This window comes from Lithobates pipiens, unplaced genomic scaffold (assembly GCF_037356315.1).
Source record: "Lithobates pipiens isolate NorthernLeopardFrog02 unplaced genomic scaffold, aLitPip1_a1.2 Scaffold_16, whole genome shotgun sequence".
Taxonomy (NCBI): domain Eukaryota; kingdom Metazoa; phylum Chordata; class Amphibia; order Anura; family Ranidae; genus Lithobates; species Lithobates pipiens.
Window position 1 is genome coordinate 483,132,525 of NW_027507748.1, and position 13,800 is coordinate 483,146,324.

Here is a 13,800-nt window from a genome sequence, read left to right on the forward strand (position 1 = left end):
CTGTAGCGCTGATTCTCGCACTGGCTGCAATAGGAAAATGTCACATTTTACTATAGTAGCGAGGGTGAGAGATAAGCAACAATGTCGCCTATCTAATGAGACCTGCATGCCTTCAGGGGCATACCAGGCCCTTAGGCCTGGTAGGGATTTTAAGGGGAACCTTAAAATCTCTATCAGACCTAAGGGTTGGAGGTGCATGGTAGGGTCAGATAAAACCCACAGAGAAGAGACGAGGAGGGTCTCATAGTGATTGTTATGTCTATTGTCATAAACCCCTTCTATTCACGTAGATAAGTGGAGACTATTCTTGTAAATCTGCAGATTTGATGTACAATTTGTTTTGTTTTAAATTAAATAAGGGAATGAAGGGTGAAAGGCCTTCCGATAACGTCCAGTGCCAGATGAGCGCTAGAGAATATATGAACTGAAAGTATGGTTCCGCCTATACTGAGCCCCTAGATAAATGGGTAGAACGGACAAATGGAACAGCTAAACCTATAAAATCTGAAGGGACTTTTAATATACAAGTATGGCAAACTTTTCTGCATAATTTTGGCCTACTACTGTGCAGTGAAGGAACATGGAGAAAAGCTTGCACATGGGAGACAGAAGCTAAAGTAGCAAATCAAACTGGCTTGATGGAGATGTTTAATAAAAGTTTAATAAAAGTACTACCCAAATGTACTACGTTTGGCCAGAAGACTCTGTAGAGGAGGATCCCCCACCTTATGTGGCTGCCAGTTTGGCTTTAAGGGGTTCATCCACAAAAGCACAAGAATTAGATCACATGAAACACAAAAAACGAACAGATGAGCTGGGCAATATGGTAGAAAGCAGAGGTTTAACAGCCCCATATCAACCTACAAAGAGGGATTTGGCTCAAATCCTAGAAAGAGATGATTGGCATAAATCAACAGGCACATATGCAAAATTAAATCTCTCTGAACTTAAGGCTTTGGCCAGAAAAAGAGATAAAGTCTGAACTTCCAGAGCAAACCATAATTTCCAAATTGTGGCAGCAAGATGAATAGTGAAGGAAAGGAGACGCCACCCCTTCTGCCCCTGTCACACAGCAATCTGTTGCAGTTTATTCTGTCAGAACCCAGTTAGTTTTTGAAGATAATGCTGTTAACAGCAAGTCTCAAATTAAATGACATGTACCTTTTAGTCCTCAAGAAATTAGAGCCATATTAGAGGGATTGGGAGGTCCTAGAAAAATCCAATTGGGTTTGCAAACAAACTTAGTGCTGCACAGGAAGCATATGAGGCTTCTGCTACTGACATTCATCAGCTTCTTATTAAAGCAATTGGAAGCAACATGTCTGGGTATATATTTAAGGAATGTTATGTAGATGTCACAAATCTAGATAAGATGGTTAGTGGACAGAAGGTTTCTGAAAAATTGAAGGAAAATTTGCCCCAAATATATGGACAAACCAGACATGCTGAATTTATGAATGCTAAGCAAGGGAAAGAGCAATGGCTTTTTGGAGGCAGTTAAGCGATATGGCTGAGGAAGCGGGCCTTAAAATAGAGGAAGAGAAGGCGGGAGAAACTGCAAGTCCATCTATACAATTGGTGAAACAAAGGTTTCTTGGTGGTTTAATACCCCAGTTGAAAGAAAAGTTGGTTACAGCAAGTCCTGAAGCAGGCAATATGTCTATTCGAGCCCTCCAGCCTATCCTGTTATCCAAAGAAAACAGGATTAACCAGAAAGACAGCAAACCCAAGGTTATGTACATGGGGAAGCAGAGATGAAGAGAAGGAAGCAAAGGCAATTTCAGAAATCATGGCTATCGGGGACCAATTATATGCTACAACTGTAATGAGGAAGGACACATAGCCACATTCTGCCATCTTCCTGACCATAGACTAGAAAGGAGCTTTTTTTTTTTTTTTTTTACATAATCTTTATTTATTTTCATAATAATTTTTCCATTCACAAACTTTATACAGTTAAACACTCCCTTTTCCACATTGACATTTCCCTCCCCCTCTCCCCCCCACCCCCCCCCCCCCTCTTCACGTACATAACAGGAAGAAGCAGTGGGCCCCTCGTGCACAAACAGTGACCGTGTTACTCTCTATACCTCTAACTTCTTATCACCTATACCACATGTTCTCTCTCTCCTTTCTCCCTCCAGTCCCCATTCACTCCAAATCTTTATACTGTGTATCCCAACTTATCTAACCATGGTTTCCACATTTTATTAAATTCCCTAAAATTCCCTCTCCTTACATATACTACTTTTTCCTTGCAGACCGTCTCTGTTATTAGTTGTCTCCACTCCGCTACCGACGGGGGTTTTTTTGCCTGCCACCTTTGCGCTATTAGCTTCCTTGCCTGGAACATACATCTCATTACTGCTGTATTTATATAGGCCGGCCCTCTTATTCCCTCATTCAGGCCCAATAAGCACATTCTGGGGTTCCCATCAACCGACACTCCAAATGTTTCGTTCAGATCAGCAATAACTTCTGACCAGTAACGGAACAATTTAGGGCACCTCCAGAACATGTGCATCAGATCCCCTGTCGCCTGGCATCTCGGGCATCCATCATCTTCCCTTCGCCTAAACCTGTATAGCCTCTTCGGTGTATAATAGGCTCTGTGTAGCAGCATCAGATGTGACACCCTCTGGGCTGGCGAGACAGATATCAAATGTCCCCCCTCCAGTATCCTCATCCACTGCTCATCTGAGAATGTTCCTACTTCCTCCTCCCATTTTATTTTACTTTTAAGTTTCTCTGGGGTTTCTATGCTCCCTTCACAAATATATGGATATATTTCTGCTATAAACCCTCTTGCACTATCTTCAGATTTTAATCTATTATAGATGGGGGATTTGCTCCACACTGGCCCCAGTGTACCAAATTGTTTCGATAATGCGTGTCTGATTTGTAAATATTTATAAAACGAATGTTTTGGTAGATCATATTCCATCCTCAGTGTATTAAATGTTTTTATTATTTTTCCTTCATACAACTGCGCCAGTCTGTCAATCCCCCTACTTTCCCAGTCTTTATGCATCCCTATCATTCCCATTTCCTGAAAGTTCAGGTTGTTCCATAATGGGGTTTCTTTGGTCATCCCTTCCAGACCCTTTATCGCTTTTACTGCCTTCCATACTTTTAGAGCGAGTTTTATTGTGGGCGTTCTATAGGGGAATGAGTTTGCCTCCAAGGCCTCTACTATGGTTTTATGAGATGTCCCAGTAATCATTAACTTCCTATTTATATCTCCACTAAGCTCATTGCTCGTCCCCAGATGTTGCAATTGTGCGGCTAAAAAGTAGCTTCTTGGATGAGGTACTGCCATTCCTCCTTTCCTTGTCGGTAATTGCAGAATTTGTAGGCCTATTCTTGAGGTACCTCCGCTCCATATGAGTTCTCTAAATAGTGTTTCTATTTTTTTAAACCACTTTATATCTATCCATAACGGCGAATTATGCAGCAGATACAATAACTGTGGCATCTATAGCATTTTAATAAGATTGCATCTCCCTGCCACCGAAAGAGGGAGTTTCTTCCAGATTTCTATTTTATTTTTAAATTTACCTAGTAAGGGGGCGACATTATCACTTATATACCTTTTTGCATCACTTTGTATGTATATTCCTAAATATTTTATTTTCTCCACCACTTCTAACTGCGGGATTGTCAATATAGTTTGACTCTCCAGTGTGTCTACAGGCATCAAAGATGATTTTTCCCAGTTTATTGTTAATCCCGAGAAGCTGCTAAAATCCCCGAGGACTTTCATCCCCTGCCTGGTTGACTTCTCAACGTCCCCCAGATAGAGGAGAATATCATTGGCGTATAGCGCGATCTTTTCTTCCCTCGCTTTTCTTTTAAAGCCTTCCATATCAGCATTAGATCTTATTGCAATGGCTAATGGTTCCATTGCAAGGGCGAAGATCAGGGGTGACAGAGGGCACCCCTGTCTTGTACCTCTTTCTAATAGTATCTTATCTGAATACTCATTATTTACCCTAATTCTAGCACTAGGGCCATTGTATAAAATTTTGATCCATTCAATGAATGAGGAGCCAAAGCCAAATTCTCTCAGAACTCGCCAGATGTATCTCCATTCAAGACTGTCAAAGGCTTTGACTACATCCAAAGCCATAATTGCCCTTTTCCCTATGTTTTCCGTTGGTATCTGTAGGTTAAGGTATAGTCTTCTGATATTCATGCTAGTTGATCTACCAGGAATGAATCCTGTTTGATCAGGGTGTATTAATCTGCAGATAATTTTATTCAGTCTGGCTGCCAGTACCTTAGCTAGTATTTTTGCGTCCGTGCACAGAAGTGAGATAGGTCGGTAAGATTTAGTTTCCAACGGATCCTTCCCCTCCTTGTGCAGAACTATTATTGTTGTCTCCGTCATCGAGGTAGGCAATCTCCCTTCCTCCTTTGCCCTATTTAATACTCTGAGAAACTCTGGAAGCAGTACTTTCCCAAAGTATTTATAGATTTCCAATGGAAGTCCGTCTGGTCCTGGTGACTTCTGGTTAGCCATTGCTGTCACTGCAGATTGAATTTCTTCTAATGTTAATGGGGCTTCCATTGTCTCTCTCTCCTCCTCGGTGAGGGAAGGGACTTTAATATTTCCAAAAAACTTGTCCATCTCCTCGTCTCCCCTCATCCCCTGCGATCTATACAATTTTGCATAATATGATCTGAAAGTATCTATAATCACTGAATTCTGAGTTGAGATTTCTCCCTTCTCTGTCCTGATTGCGGGGACGATGGATGGCGAGGAGTTGGTCTTCACTAAGTGTGCCAGCATCTTCCCGACACTTTCCCCCTCCCCAAACGCCACTTGTTTCTGAAATAGTTTTTTGTTCTCAGCTTTCCTAATAATCATTGCTTTATACTTCTGCTCTGTATCTAACCATACCTTTCGTTTCTCTGGGGAGGGATTTACCATATATTCTCTTTCTGCTCCTGCTAACTCCCTTTCAACGGTATTCTCCCATTCTCTAGATATTTTCTTAATTTTCACTACCTGTTGAATAAGGATACCCCTGAGGTAGGCCTTTAAAGCATCCCATATCACTCCACTCGCAGCGGTATCCTTATTGAACTCTATGAACTCTTCTAGCTGGGATAATACTTTATTTGCATCTCCAATTATCTCAAGCCATACTGGGTTTAGTTTCCATACTTTCGAGGGACCCCTCCCCTCTAAATTAACCGATACCATCACCAATGAGTGATCTGACACCCCCCTGGGTTGGTATACTATTTCCCTTACCACTTGGTTAGCTTCTTCGTTCCCCAGCACTAAATCGATTCTTGAGAGAGGAGTAGGAGCTTGAAAAACACGAATATTGTAGGAGGTCCGGATTCCGAACTCTCCACAAATCAGATAGTCCCCCTTCTTGCATAAACCTGGATAACCGACTCTCACCCTCTCTCTGCAGATTTGTCCCTAGTGGGAACCTATCCTGATTTTTATTTATAACCTCGTTAAAATCTCCCACTGCTACCACTGGGATCCCAGATTTACCTACTATAAATTCCATTAGATTATGTAAAACATCCAGTTTAAACGGGGGTGGAATATAAATATTTGCAATGACATACTCCCGATTTTCAATTACACAATGCAAAAATACATATCTCCCTTCTTTATCAATGCTGGTCTGCCGACAGTTAAACGCTACTTCTTTTCTTATCAACACAGCCACACCTCTTGAATAAGAGGTGTGGACTGAGTGAAACTGAGTAGGGAATTTCCTGCTATAATTCTCCAATTTGGAGTCCTCAGTTAGATGCGTTTCCTGTAAGCAGATCAACCCAATATCACATTTTTCAAGGGCATCAAACACCGCTGCTTTTTTAACTGATGTACCCATCCCTCTAACGTTCCAGGAGCCAATATTCATAACTCTATCCTGCATACCTTTCCAGAAAAACAGTAAAAAAAACAGGAAGATGGAATTATCTCAATATTATAATTGATCTCATAGGGATATTCTCTATACCCCCCTCTAGAAAAAAATTGAGAGATGTGAGGGAACAAAAGGAGAGAGAAAAGCTTACTCGGGCTAGAGTTCCTAATATCCTTATGTGTCCTTTTGAATATTGTAATACCCTTCTGTCCCAAACTTCCCCTTTGTGAAAGAGAAAAGATAAACTTTTCATATATTCCCAACGTTATTTTTAATTTATCCTCTATTACTGTGCAATCTTCGCCCTTTTCCTGTCCATTATTTCCCCTTTTATTCCTTGTTCCTACCCCCCACCCCTTCCCATACCCTTCTGGGTTACCCCTAGGGGTTTTTCCTGTGACCATTACAACCTCACCCATACCTTCAAACTCCCTTCTCTTTCCCACCCATTCACATACTACCTCATCCCCCTCCCCCCTCCCTAGCCCATCTCCCCCCCTCCCTAGCCCATCTCCCCTTGAACCCAACCTGTGCCTCATTTTTTACCCTTCCTAATTTCATTCACATATACCTTTATACTGTGAGTGTCCCACCTCCCGCCGTTGCATGTGTATATACATTATGCCCTTGATTCAGGTGCATTGTACCCACTATATCTCCCCGTCCAAACCCACCCCCCCCCCCAACAACATAGGTCAGGGGTAAGGGGGGAGAGAGAGCGGGAGGGAGCAAGGAGAGCAAAGAGAGGGAAGAAAGAAAAAACGAACTAAACAAGAGAGAGGAAAAAATAGAGAAAAAAGAGAAAAAAAAAAAAACACAGAGAAGATGAGGAAGGGGGGGAGGAGGCTTTCCTTCCTCCCCCCTAACCCTTCACCTCCTCATCAACCGATCCCCCTTTTCCTCCACCCAAGCTGACACACCAGCAGGAGAATCAAAAAATAAAGTCTCTCCCAAGGCTGCGACTCGTAACCGGGCTGGATACAGCAGAGCATATGTAACATCTAGTTTCTGAAGTCTGCGCTTGGTTTCAATGAACTCTGCTCTGCGCTTCTGTAAGTCCGGAGAAAAATCAGAATAAAATGAAACTTTGGCCCCTTTATAAGTGATACTACCCATTTCTCTGGCCTTTCGGAGCACAGCCGCTTTATCTTTGTAATTCAAAAATTTCAGTAAAATGGATCTAGGTTGGCCCCCTCGGTTCAGGGTTCTAGCCGGGACTCTATGCGCCCTTTCTATTGCGAACTGTTGGGAAAAAGTCTCTCTTCCAAAGGTTTCCACAAGCCAATTTTCCAGAAATATAATTGGATCAGGGCCTTCACATTTTTCCGGGAGTCCTACCAGCCTCACATTGTCCCTCCGGAGCCTGTTCTCCATTTCATCCAATTTCCCTGCGAATTTCCCCATCTGTAGTTTTAGGTCTTTGACCTCTTGATTCAATGGGTATACCTCATCTTCGATCTGAGATATTCTCCCCTCTGCTGCTGTTATCCTATCAGCCGTATTTTGTAGTTCTTGCTGCATCAAGGCTAGCTCCTCCTTAATGCCTCTTGTTTGTTCACATAGCTCTACTAAGGATTGTTTACACACATTAACCACCCCCAACACCTCCTTTAATGTGGGTTCTCCTTCTCCATTAATCAAAGGGTCCTGCATAAACACTGTTTCGGGTCTCCCTACAGCACCCGCCATTTTTTTATCTGCGTTCTTTCCTCCTACCAGTCCTGATTGCCCTTGGCTCTTTCTATCTGTTGAGGCTTTTACTTGTGCTCCCTTAGTTGGCGTATGTTCAGAAGTATGCGCATACTTTTCTAGTTTTGCTGCTGCTGATGTCCCCGTTGCCATGGCCTGGGAGCTCTTTTCCTTGTCTTTATCCTTAGCTGACCTTAAAGATAGCGTTCCGACATTCTCTTGACCTGCCAGCTCTTCCCCTCTCCTCCTTGCTGCCATCATTAATTCAGTATATAACCAAAAAAAAAAAAGGGATACCTCTCTTCTCCTCCAAGGAAAGAGGGAGGGAGGGGAGGGGGTACTCACGACGCAGCCTCCACAATACCGTGGGGGTCCACTTTAATTATATGGCCTCCAGAAACTCCGACAATTTCCACTGTCCAGCTAGGATCCCCCTTTCTTAATAACAAGAGCAACAAGAGCAACAAAAACGGATGCAGCAGTTTTTTTTTTTTTTTTCAAAGTTTAGTCAGATCTTACACATTTGTTAGCAGGTTAATACGTGAAAGTTCACACAATATAAGTTCCGCTCCTCCACACTTTCTATTTTCTTTTTTGGAGCATTATAGGCAGCTGTCAGTCATATTATACTGGGTGAAGAGAAGTGTCTCTCAAGTACTTTCCGCAAACTGATATATAACATCTGATACATACAGCAAATTCCAGACAATATTGCAGATGGCTACCAGAGGTCTCCCTTCGCTGCTTACTCCACTGCTTAGCTTAGGATTCGTTACCTGGTATGCCGAGACTGTCTTCGCTGTGTTCGTCAAGCTGTCACCTCGTCACCCGAGCACTCACCGGGATTTCGCAGGACCACGCTGACAATCCCCCCAGCAGCGCCTCCACAGCCCCTGATCGACCAGCAGCTCCTCCACTCTAATACACTAGGAGAACCCCCACGGACAAGACACCAGGTATTTGAGGCATGTGAGAGCAGCTTATGGGAGCGAGTTAACTAGGGGAGCGTGGACTAACATCCGTCCTCCTCTCTCCTCTCCTCTTGTGGGCACCGCGGCTCAAGCACTGTTAACCGGGCATCAGCTGTCGGCGTTGCGGTGAGAGCACACACCTCTCTCACCTCTCTCACTCCTCACACGCCGCCGCCGCCATCACCATCCGGTCACGCCCCACTCGTTCATGCCCTTCTGACTAAAAAGGAGCTTAGAGGAACCTCATGCTGATCCCAGTTCTCTGCCAAAAGCAGTGCATCAGGCATTTGAAAATGGCATGTCAGTATCAATCATGTTAAATAGGGGAGACCTGTTTAATAGATACTGGTGCAAGCCAAAGCATTTTTAATATAGAGGACTTATCTCCAGGATTATTATCTATAAATGTTATCTCTGGTGTTGGACTAACCAGGACCTCTACTGATTTGGTTAAGTCCAAGCCACTTAAACTCGGGCTAGGACAGCAAACAGAAATTGTCACTAAAATGTTAGTTTCAGACACAGTTCCTACCAATCTTTTGGGAGCTGACATTTTGAACCAAATTTTAGCAAACAGACTACATTCCTACAGGAGTCCAAGTGGTCAGTAGTCTGTCAGGAGAAGTTTTAAATTCTGCCTGTGGAGTATTTTTAATCCCAGACTCCACCCCACCATTTCCACCAGAATAGCAAGTGTTTACCACTGATTAACAGGCCACCAGCAAATATGATATAGGTCTGCTGGACTGCACCCCAGTTATAATAAATACCAGGAGCCCATCTCCCACAGATTAAACCGTACCCACTAAGTATTGCTCAGACTGTGGGGATAAAGGATCAGATCCCTCAACTGAAAAGCAGCACGGATTGTTGTACCAATTAAGTCCCAAGCCAATACACCCCTGTTCCCAACTGCAAAGAAGTCAGACAAGAAGGGTGGGAAGGTGACATACCACATGGTGCATGATTTGAGAGCCATTAACAATATATTTGAGGCAGATACCCCAATCGTGCCCAACCCCCACACTTTAATTGATCTTGAACAAGATTCCCCCAAGCCTGTGTGAGTAGCCTCTCAGAATATGAGCATCTCAAAATGGCTCTGCTTAAAAAAAAGTAGTATTAGAGTATAGATTAATGCTAAATTATCTCTCTGCAGCTCAAGGTGGGATGTGTAGGCTATATCACACTGACTGTTGTATATACATTTCTGATAATGAGGACATTATTAAAGGGCATCTTGCTAAGATAAGAGAACTACAGACTAAGGCCAGAGATATTGCTAAAGACTGACTTTTTATATGGCATAGCAACATGGTTACATAAACTAGGTGCTTACATTGTGATGTTCCTATTCATCATATTTGTTATTTACTTCCTCATCAGGCTATGCCTCTGTGTGACTACCCACTGTACCAATAAATGGTCCACCAGCCCTGATGAACCCATTATCGTGAGAAAACGAGGAGAGAGCTGAACAGGACACCATCTTTCTGCGCCAATGTAACAGGAGTTACCAGCAATCGGCTGAATGTAACGTGGAGAAGAATGGTGTCAAACAAAAGGAGGCAAATGACATGTACTTTCATTGTATTGTTCATTTAAGCACAAGAGACTCCATTTTGTTCACGCTGTTGAGATGTGTTTTGCAACCTTCACCTAACACACAGACACATTTGCTGCTAGAAGCTCTCTGTCTCTAGTCCCCCTTCCCCTCTCAAGGTTTTACTTTTGCAATTGTTCTATTAGCTAGCTTTTAATAATATATTCCTATGTGTTAGCTTTTAATAACATATTTCTATTTGTTAGTTTTTAATAATATCTCACATCACCCCATTTCTTATCTATGTATAAAATAACATGTAATAAACTCTGGCTCTGAATGGACATTTTAAACATAGTGATTGCGTCCTGTGAATCTGTTCCTGCAGCTGCAGTATTAACTTCTGTCTTTAGAGTCCCAATCAGAAATAATTCCATGACACTGGCTTGCACTACTCAGGAGTACTACCTGTATCAGTGAGACAAGGTAGGTATAAGAGGGGAAGGAGTATGTCTGTATGTATGTCAAGTGCTATTTGCTAGTCAATACAAGGCAAACAATGCTATCAGGGAAGTAAAGGAGGTGGAATCATTGTGGCTGGAGCAGCACATTATTATTATTGTTATTATTAACGGTTTATATAGCGCCAACAGTTTATGCAGCACTTTACAATGTAGAGGGGGACAGCACAATTACAGTACAGTTCAATACAGAAGGGACAGCAGGGCTCTGCTCGTAGAGCTTACATTCTAAAGGGGGGGGGGGGTGTTGATACAAAAAGTACATTACATCACAAATGCACATCACTCAAATAACATTTACTGCAACAGTAATAACATTTTGCAGTTACCATTTTGAGTTACCCTTCCGGGGGGGGGGGGGGGGGGTTGGGCTGGGGCGCCTGGAGCCTCAAATGGGTCCTGGAAAAGCCAGAGTCTAAGCCATTTATAAAACAATAATAATAGGCACTGCAGGCTCCACAAGGCAGGGATTCCAATGCACCCGCCGTGCCGCGTCACTGTGAGAAGATCCCGCTCGGGTGGGCGGCCCTCCTCTCCTGTCCTCCTCTCCTCTTCTCCTACCCTGCTGGGGGCATGGCTCTCCTGTCCTGTGTCCTGTCCTGCTCTCCTCTCCTGCCCTCATGTCCTGTGTCCTGTCATGGCTCTGGCTGCAGCTGCCTGGAGTGGCTGCTCAGCAGGCCTTCCTGTCTACTCTACTGTGATGGACACTATGGTTGAGCTGCAGTCACCTGAAGTCTGGTCATGTAGGTCAGTGTGGGTCAGTGTATGTCAGGTAAGTTAGTGTGTGTCAGGTAGGTCAGTGTGTTTCAGGTGGGTCAGTGTGGGTTAGTGTAGGTCAGGTAGGTCAGTGTATGTCAGGTAGGTCAGTGTGGGTCAGGTAGGTCAGTATATGTCAAGTAGGTTAGTGTGTGTCAGGTAGGTCATTGTGGGTCAGCGTAGGTCAGGTAGGTTAGTGTGTGTCAGCTGGATTAGTGTGTGTCAGGTAGGTCAATGTAGGTCAGTATGGGTCAGTGTAGGTCAGGTAGGTCAGTGTAGGTCAGTGTGTGTCAGGTAGGTCAGTGCGCATCAGGTAGGTAACACCCCTCGGTGCCAGACTCAGACTTCAGGCTGAAGCCCCTGGTCTTTTTGCCACTTAGCAACGCCACTGACCTCAGATAAGTGTAAAATAAAGGCTGGAAACTGCAGCAGTATGGACATATAAAAACCTCAATAGCTAAATACTGGTGTTTTGCTGTAATTATGTCTAGTGGGTATTATTGTAATTTTCTCTTTTGCTTTGAATAAAGTGGGGAATTAGAAACTTCTCAGGTTTTACTGCCATTTGGGGGTTCTGTTGGAGATATTCCTCCACTTCATGTCTAAAAAAAGGACAGAAAGTGAAGGAAATTTTTTTTTTTAAAGTTAGGTAGGGGAAATGTAGAACCTCTGTCAGCTTAGTTGTGTATAGTTGTGTGTTTCCCTGTCGCAGATTTTCCCTCACTCCCTGTATGGTAAAAAGTTGTCCCCAGAACAGATTATGAAGCAGAACTCTGAAGTCACAAACCTATAAAGTCACAAACCTATAAAATTAATGTAAGATTTTCTCTTCATAGTCTTTTATAAATTATTATTGTAGATTAATACAGATTCTATACCATGATAGGTATTTATCTGCATATACATTAGTGTTTAGAGCTCTGATACGGTAGAGTTCATAGAAAGTTGTCTCCAGAGTATTGAAAAATGCTAATCTATTGTTTCTGGTAACTTGACAAATGCAACACAAATTTAAAAAAGTAAAAGCAGTGGCAGACAGTGTCTATTCTGCAACACTATCAGCCTAGTGCTCTTTGTGACAAACTTGATTTAGTTCTTGGTTAAAATATCCCAGTCTAAAATGGATATTTAATTTTGGGTTTTGCTAGGTTTAAACCCTTTCTGGCTTCAGAACTTTCCTCAGGAGAGCTTAGACTAGCCTGGCTCGGATATACTGTATGACATATATTTCATATTTTAGAATTCATAATAGTATGGTGATCATATCTGTCTGCACGACATTTTTATAGCGATACCATGGTAAATGTCTTCATAGACTACATTGCTTAGAAGGTCAGAATGACCATCGGTGATTCTGAAAGCATATGAAAGTGTAAAATGTTTGATTTTTTTAGTCTGTTACATCCATACTTTCTGGCTGTATGTAAAAACTGTTGGTTGAAACTTGTGAATTCTTTCTTTTTCAATAAAGTTGTTATTGTACTTTTTTTCACTCCTAAAACAGACTTTTTCTACTCTAATAAAACCATGCCAGGAGGCAGAGAAACTCCCCAAGAGTATTGTAACCCTATAAAAATGTGCCATCCAGCATGAGTGATTAGTATTGTAAAACCCAGTAGAGGTTCTTAAGTGGCTCATCCGAAACTTGAGTGTAAACATATGTCACCCTAACCTGATGTATTAGGAGGATATGATGGACAGATAGGATCCTGTGTGAGCGCTAGTGTCATTTAGGACAACAATGGTAGCAACTAGTAAAACTCTTGGGTATGCAATAGGAAGTTCAACAACAGGTCAAAATGATATTCTGAAGTAAAGCTGACAAAACCACATTATTTCATGTTACAATTTACATTATATTGAATATCTAGCAAGCTAATGACTTTACTATCCGGAACTAAGCATGATAAAGAAAAACTATTTTTACAATTGTTATATGTAAAGGTTAATACCCAGGAAAATAAAATAATACACATGTGAAAGGCAAATGTAAATCAAATGATTTGTAATTGTGTTTCATCAGTGATCCAGCTAAGCCTTGAACCTTCCTACAGACTACACTGTATTTAAGTAATACAATCTGATCTAGAACCTACCTATGCCTGTGTGTGAACAATGGAGAAACAGCAGTACAGGGATGATATAATTTTGGATGCGACTTTGCACCCAAACAAAATTGATGTCCTTTTTTCCCCACAAATAGAGCTTTTTCTTTTGGTAGTATTTTATCACCTCTGCGTTTTTTCTTTTTGCGCTATAAACAAAAAAACACTGACAATTTTGAAAAAAACTGAATATTGTTTACTTTTTGCTATAATTAATCTGTCTCTTCTCCCCTCAGAGAACCGTAAACTGTGTGTTTACATACACAGATCCCGGTTCTCCATGTGTCAGCAGCGATCGCTGGAGCCTGGCGGAGA

The 13,800-nt window shown here is 42.3% G+C and overlaps 1 protein-coding gene across 1 annotated transcript in view; it reads right to left on the bottom strand.

Moving 5' to 3' along the window:
* The window catches only part of GPC6 (glypican 6), a 1,045,088-nt gene that overhangs the window by 360,455 nt on the left and 670,833 nt on the right, over window positions 1-13,800 (bottom strand). The window lies entirely within an intron of this gene.